We start from the raw sequence: 8,181 nt of genomic DNA, 5'->3' as shown, positions 1-8,181 counted from the left end.
AGCAGGAACACAAGTAGGGGGAGTGGGAGAGGGAGAAGCAGGCTTCCCGCCGAGCAGGGAGCCTGATGCGGGACTCGATCCCAGGACCCTGGGACCATGACCTGAGCCAAAGGCAGATGCTTAACGACTGAACCACCCAGGCGCCCCTAAGTGGATTTTTAAAAGAAAAATCTGTAAGCTGAGTGTGAACATAGGTCATTATAATTGGAAGGCCTAGCCAGGAGCCTCAAAACTGAAAGAAAGGCCCCCCCGACAGGAATCAACCAGCAGCAGCTGATGCAAGAGTGGAAGGAACCACAGACTCACCAGCATGTGAGGACTTGGCAGTCCCTGACCTGCCTCTCTGGCAGGAACTGGGGCATCTTCTGTCACCAAAGAAGGTTCTATGCAGTGAGGCTGGGATAATTCTCCAGAATTTTTCATGCCTTGAGATGAAATTAACTTCAGATTTCTTGTGTCCTTTTGTTCTCATTCCATGCTCACCAAGCAGTCTTCTGGTGGTGTGTTTAATTTTCCAGGAAGGAGACTCTAAAGAACAGATATGTATTGCAAACTAATAAATTGGTGTATTTACATCAGACCCCTGTGAGTTTGGTACACATGAAGTAAGTCAGTCCTGAATCCTGGCTGGGGATCCTCTTCTATGGGGGGACCTGGGATGGGAGGTTATTGATTCTGTTAGGGGAGGGCAAGGAAGGCTTTGGGAAATGTTTTCTTTTCTTTTCTTTTTTTTAAGATTTTATTTATTCATTTGACAGAGAGAGAGCATGAGCACGGGGAGCAGCAGAGGGAGAGGGAGAAGCGACTCCCTGCTGAGCAGCAGGGAGCAGGATCTGGGGCTTGATCCCAGGAACCTGGGATAGTGACCGGAACAGAAGGCAGATGCTTAACCAACTGAGCCACCCAGGCGCCCCTGGAAAATGTTTTCTTTGGGCCCCAGAATCTGAATATTCCTTTCTGGGCCCCTGGGTCAGTCTGGGAAGCACACAGTAGGTGTTTACTATTCCCCAGCCAGGACTAGATTGTCCCTGCGCCTTTGGAATTGGAGAGGAGTAGTGTTCACTTTTGGCCACCAGATGGCGACAGAGCGTCCTCGCAGGCAACATCGCCACCTGGTGGTCATCGGTGCCCGTGACACCTGGAAGAAGGCGAAGCAGCCGGGGAAGGAGGAGAGATGGGAAGGGGGCCCAGGGAACAGATCCTCCCAAGAGTCCTGTGCTGGGCGGGGTCAGCAGCCTGCTTCTGATCTCGTCCGACCGCAGGGAGGCCACGCCTCTTTCCCAACACACATATACGCACGCCCGGGTCCGGGAATCCTCCTGCACAGTCCCCCCACTGGCAAGCGATGGGGCCCCGGGCAATGGGGCTCATCCAGGGGCTTCAGTTTCCTTTTGGCTACAAGTGGGACAAACTGTTGCCAAGTACATTGGCCTTCCTAGTCAACTTGGTATTCCAAAGCAAAATTAAAGTAAATGCGCACAGGAGAGCATTTAACTCTTTTAATTCAATTTAATTTAACTGATCAAAAAGGTTCTTCATAAATAGCGTTTATGTTGCCAAGTTAAATATTTTCAAATACGTGCCAGGCAGAGGTAAATTTACAATGAAGCTAATAAAATTTAAACACCAGGGCCCCTCAACTGCAGGCACCTTTTTTTCCCCGAGGCTCTGGGAGGTGCCTTATGCTTGTGTTCACACAGGCATATGTTTTTATAAAATTTTTTAAAAGTAAGATATTTCAACTGCAATTGGTTAAGACTTCTGTCTCTTTCTACCTAGCCCGCCCTCCATCACACTTGCCCTTGTGTTGGGAGGCATCGAAGTGGTCACAGGCATTTAAGGGATTTGACAAAAGGAAGTCCAGTTGGGAGTACATTCTGTTTGGATTGCATGGAATCCGTGTGTGGTCTGCAGTCACATCCGTGACCATTGGTGGCCATCCTCTGTGGGAACGGCTTCCAGGAATACACACTCTCCCGCCTTCTGTGACACCTACCGGTGTCGCGATATGAAGATCCGGGGCCAAAGGTAATACAAATGTCAGAGCCAGAAGCTAGTCTGGAAAATTCCTTCAATTAGCAGACACAAGCAGAGGAAAGCAAAATGTACAGCCACTTTGGAAGAAAGTATGGCAGCTCCTCAAAAAATTAAACCTGAAATGACCACATGATCCAGCAATTCCCCTTCCGAGTATATACCCAAAGGAATTAAAGGCAGGGTCTCAAAGACATATTTGTACACACATGCTCATAGCAGCGTTATTCACCATGGCCAAAAGGCAGAAGCAATCCAAGTGCCCATCAACAGACGATGGACGAACAGAATGTGGTCTGTCTATACCACGGAATATTACTCAGTCTTAAAAAGGAAGTGTTGACAAGTGCTACACCGTAAATGAAGCTTGAGGATGTTGTGCTATGTGAAATAAGCCAGCGACAAAAAGACAAATACTGTATCATTCCACTTACCTGAAGTACCTAGAGCAGTCGAGTTCGTTGAACCAGAAAGTTGAGTGTTGGTTGCCAGGAGCTGGGGGAGAAGAGGGAGTGTAGAGTTAGTGTTTAATGGATCTCGAGTTTCAGTTTGCAGGATGAACAAATTCCGGGGCCGGCTGGTGGTGACGATCGCAGGACAGTGAGTGTACCTAAAATTACTGAGCCACACACTTAAAGATGGTTAAGATGGTAAATTTTACGTTCTGTGGATTTCACAATTTTTAAATGTAAGCAGAGAAGTTGGTTCTCATCAACCCTTAGAATGGAAGTTCTCTATCAAACTGTGATAACGTAGACTAAACAAGTATAAATGTAACGTACATTTCTGTTTACTTTTAATGGCAATCGCACAAAACAGAATTTACCGGAATTCTGTGTAGGGCTCAACTCTGTAGAGGGACTATGGAGAGCCAGCACGTCTGGGTGCAAAGTAGTGTGCTTTGTGCTCTCCAGCACTTCAGATCTCTGTTTCACTACAGCATTCTCAGTACTAAGTTGTAAAGCTGAGAAAAGGTGTTCTAACTAGCAATAACAGAAGCTGAATTTTGATCAGCCATGCTGAAGACTTTCCATCCTCTCCATAGAAAATGATGTTACAAATAATTGTTGGGGCGCCTGGCTGGCTCAGTCAGAAAAGCGTGCACCTCTATTCTTGGGGTCGTGAGTTCAAGCCCCACATCAGGCGTGGAGCCTACTTAACTACAAAAAGAAAAAAAAAAAGAAAGTGCCATCTTGAAAAAAAAAATTGAATCAAGATTATTGTTGTATGAGGAGGCGAACGAAGAGTATGTAGCCAAAATGTGTGGGAAAAGGTGTTCTAGAGAGATGCCCAGCCGTTAATTAGTATAAATTTTTTCCTGGATACTTGGATGTCATATAGAATTATTTATCATTTGTTATGCTTTATTCCCCTCCTTCTAAATAGTGATTTGCTTTTACACCTAATTTTGTATTTTTAATGTTGTTTTCTTTGGTGTAAAGAAGGACCTTACCATCGTGTACGCTTCCAGCCCCCCCAAATCTCAGAACTGCCCCGAGCTGTTTCACTGTTACGTGGGAGCACGTGGTCTTTCACAACTTTCTAAATCCTAACTCAAAGTGAAACTTCTCGGGATGCCTGGGTGGCTCTGTCAGTTAAGCATCTGCCTTTGGCTTAGGATCCTGGGATCGGGCTCCCTGTTCAGGGGGGAGCCTGCTTCTCCTTCTGCCTGCCGCTCCCCCTGCTTGTGTGCTCTCTCTCTCTCTGACAAATAAATTAAATCTTAAAAAGAAAAAAGCAGAACCTCTCTTAGGGTCTTTTCAAAGTCTGTATTGCCCGTCAGGATGTCCCCTCTGTTCCCTCCCTCCCCTCTGTTCCATCCCTCCCTGTCCTTGTCCTGGTCCCCTCACTTGAAAATGTTTCCAAAACAGCCATTGTGATTGTTTTCCTCAGTCCAGGAGTTCTTTAGGAGTCTCTTGCTCGATATCCAAAAATTGGGGAGTTTTAAAATTATCCTTCCTGTTCTTGACTTCTAGCTTAATTTCACAGTAGTCAGGGAACATATTCTATATGATTTCAACCCTTCCTTTAAAATGCTTTGGGACTTGTTGGGGTGCCTGGGTGGCTCAGTTGGTTGAGCATCAGACTCCTGGTTTGGGCTCAGCTCATGATCTCGTGGCTGTGGGATGGAGCCCCGTGTCTGGCTCCACGCTCAGTGCAGAGTCTGCTCGGGATTGTCTCTCCCTTTCCCTCCCCCTCTGCTTCTCTCCCCTCCCCTGCTTATGCTCTCTCTTAAATAAATACATTAATTAATTAATTAATTATTAAAAATAAAATAAAAATTGGAATATATTGGGACTTGCTTTATGGCCCAGCATACAGTTAGCCTTGTGAAGTGTTCTGGGTACATCTGAAAAGAATGTGGCAGGTATGATGTCTTATATCCTTCCTGGGTGTACATACGTGTGCGCACATGCGTGTGTGTGTGTGTGTTCATCTGCTCAGTCTATAAGGGATGTGTTAAAATTCCCCACTGTAATCATGACTTTGCCTAGTCTCCTCGCAGGTTCGTAATTTTGCTTTGTTTCCGACTGAGGTCCATGTTTTTGTGTACGTGTAAATTTAGAAATGTTACACGCGCCTGGCAAATGGGTCTTTAATGGTCATGAAATGTTCCTCTTCATCTCTAGAAAAGTCTAAATTGTCACTACGAGAGGTTTGTTTTGTTTCACATTTTCCTGATGTATATGGTTTTCTATTGTTTCACTTCCAGTGTTTCCGCGTGCTTCAATTTTTGTCTGCCTTTTGCAAGCCAGATGGAGTCTGTTCTTCCTCCTGCCTCATACCCTCTGTCTTTGAACTGGAGTATTTAATTGTTTTATATTTAATGCAATGCTGATCTATTTGGGTGGAAATCTTTTATATTCCTATCTGCCCCACCTGTTCTGTCTTCCCCTCCCCTTTCACTTCCTCTTTTTTTTTTTTAATTTATTATTTGACAGAGAGAGAATGAGAGAGAGAGAGAGAGCACATGGGGGGGGCAGAGGGAGAAGCAGACTCCCCGCCAAGCAGGGAGCCCGATGCGGGACTCGATCCCGGGACTCCGGGATCATGACCTGAGCCGAAGGCAGTTGCCCAACCGACTGAGCCACCCAGGCGCCCTCACTTCCTCTTTTATACTAATTATATTTTATTATTCTATTTTCCCTCTAATAAATAGCTGAACATACTTTTACTGGTTACCCTAGAGATTATAGTATGAATCCTTGTTCTATTAAAGTCAAATATAAATTAGTACTCTTACCATTTCCACAACAATGCAAAGACATATTTAGACTCCTCTTGCCTTTTTTGCCATTGTAATCATGCGTATATATGTGCATGCTTTTAATATGTTACATATAAAATATATATAATATGTGAGTATTACATATGAAAAATAAATCTTTCAAATCAACTTTATTGGGGTGTAATTTATATGCAGTGAAATAGACCCTGTTTAAGTGTATCATTCAGTATATCTACAAATATATGAATGTAATCACCACCTCGATCATGATAGAGAATATTTCAATCACCCAAGGAATTCCCTGGTGCCCTTTGGTGAGTCACCCCCTCAAGTGGGCTGGGTCGCATGGAGAGCCCAGGGCTCATGCAGACACGCAAGTGTGGTGCTGGCCACTGCCCTCCCCAAGACCACCCACGAGGGGAAATTTCTCCACAAAGGAGGTTTGGAGGGGGTCCTGGACAGTCAAGAGGAAAAAAGACAAATGATACCCAGACTGGATTCCTCTGTCTCTCCCCAAACCTCTTCCCCCCAACCTTCCTCCTTTAGGGGTCCTTTCTGAGGAATAGAAACACCAGAAATTTGGGTGTCATCCTGGATTCCCCACGCTCCCTGGTCCCCCAATCCGTCCACTGCCGCGTGGTCCTCTCCATCCCCTAAATCAGGGATCCATGTTCTCCTCCCTCCCGCTCTGTAGCCCCACGCAGCTCACATCAGCTGTCAGCATTATCCCTGCCTGCAAACAGCCCCTAACTGGCCTCTGACGTTTTTCCTCCAGGGGGATGGGTGACGATACTCAGGGTTCAAAATCCAAAGGATGTCAAAACCTATGAAGAGAAAAGCCCCTCCAACTCCTTTCCCCAGACACTAAGGCCCTCTTTTCTCTCGAGATGACTAATGTTATCAGTTTCTTGTTTATCTCCCTGGAGATAATCTGCATAGTTATAAGCAAAATTATATATATATATTTTTTTCTCCACCCCCTTTAAAAAGTGAACAGCTAACCCACATTATTCTGTTTTCCCCTCTAATAAATGGTTACGCATGCTTTTACCGGCTTCCCTGGAGAGAAAAGAGGACTCCTCGATCTATTAAAGCCAACTATAAATTAGTTGCCCACAAATGGTAGGTCACTATACACTCCGTTCCGTACCTTCCTTTTTCACTCGACAGTATATCATGGAGATTACCCTACATCAATTCACACGGCGCTTCCTCATTTTTCTGAACAGATACCCACTGTTCCACTGTATGGTTGGCCCTTGATTTCTTTCACCAGCCCTCTTTGAGGGATACTTAGGTTGTTTCCAACCTTTTGCAAACACAGCATAGCCATGAATCACTGTCGTGCGTCCTTTCACACACGGGCTGGAGGTCTGGAAGAGATTGCTGGATCAAAGGGCGTGTGCACTTGTGATTTTGTTGCACGTCACAAAATGTTTCCCTGTTGGGACCTGCACCAATTATGATCTCTCCCTGGGTGGGGCGGGGCTGTGTCCGGGTCGCGGGGCCTTCCCCAGCACCGGCCTGCCAGGGTTCCCTAGACCTAGGAGCTGTTTCATCTTGAGGGGCTGCCCGACCCCCCTTGGGGCAGCCTCCCCGCCTTCCCCCTGCAGAAGCCAGGGGGCGCTGCTTCCCCTCGATCGCAAATCCAATCCCTCCCCTGACCGCCTCACACCTGCTGTGGTTCCCTATTGACGGAGAGTCTGCGGGTCCAGCTCCCCCCGACTTTCCCGCCTCCTTCCAACCACACAGTTTTTGCCCCATCCCCAAATTCCTGCCCCCCCCCGGGCCTCCTTGCCTTTGCCCTACCCTCTCCTTCAGCTCGGGGTGACCTCTAAGAAGGGGTGTCCTCCTCGCACTCTGAGGCCCCTGTGTGAGGCACACCGGCTGCCCCCCATTCCCCGGCCTGACTGTGGGGGACCGGGTCTCTTTGGCCGGTTTCCCAGGCAGACAGACACCTCATCGGGCCAGGGCGAAGGAAGGAGCACCTCAGCAAGCGAAGGGGGACCAGCCCGAGCTTGGCTGGTCTGGGGGCTCGGGGACCCTCAGAAGGGGGGAGGAATGACCCATGCAGTCAAGTACGCCAGCAGTTTGGGCCAGAGCCCGGAAGAAGGAAGGAAGGTGGGGAGGGAGACGACAGGGCGAGAAAGGAGGGAGCGGGAGCAGGGAGTTGCGGGGCGGGGGCAGTGAAGAGGGAGAAGCGGCTGCCTGGCTAGGCCTGCGGGTCTGCAGGTCCCGGGAGAGAGCGGCCGAAGCCAGGACACCCCTCAATCCCATGGGAGGGCTGGCCTTCAGATGAGAAAGCCTTTGGGCAGAGGTTCTTTAAAGTTCTACCTTGGACAAGCCTGTGTCTCAGTTCCACAGCTGGGAGGGATACATGGCCCCCGCTATTTACAGGGGAAGTGCTCAGCGTGGACAAGCGCGCCGTCTGGGGTGGGCCTTTCAAGCTGATCAGATCAGGCGGTGCGCTGGGAGGGCCCTTCTGTCTTCCCCAAGGGTGGGGGTGCTGCCATCCAGGTACAGCTCTGGGCTGGGGTCCCTGGTATCCTCTCACTGAAGCGGGGGCAAGGGGCATAGGTCCATGACCCACACAGGCTCAGGTCGAGGGGCAAAAGATTAGAAAGCACCCCTCACCCCCAGCTCCACCGGTCACAAGCTCTGAACACTCACTGTGCATCAGCCCCTTTGGGATGGGGAGGGCCAGGCCTCTTAATTTGTTTGCCCATCCACCCAACCGCCCATCCATCTAACCAACCACCACCCACCCATCCACCCATCCATCTAACCAACCACCACCCACCCATCCACCCATCCATCTAACCAACCACCACCCACCCAACCACCCATCCATCTAACCACCCACCACCCACCCAACCACCCATCCATCTAACCAACCACCACCCACCCATCCACCCATC

The sequence above is a fragment of the Leptonychotes weddellii genome, chromosome 14 (assembly GCF_054177405.1).
Source record: "Leptonychotes weddellii isolate Sample4059 chromosome 14, ASM5417740v2, whole genome shotgun sequence".
NCBI classification, from domain to species: Eukaryota; Metazoa; Chordata; class Mammalia; order Carnivora; family Phocidae; genus Leptonychotes; species Leptonychotes weddellii.
The sequence above is the reverse complement of the archived record's forward strand: the minus strand, read 5'-3'. Positions refer to the sequence as shown.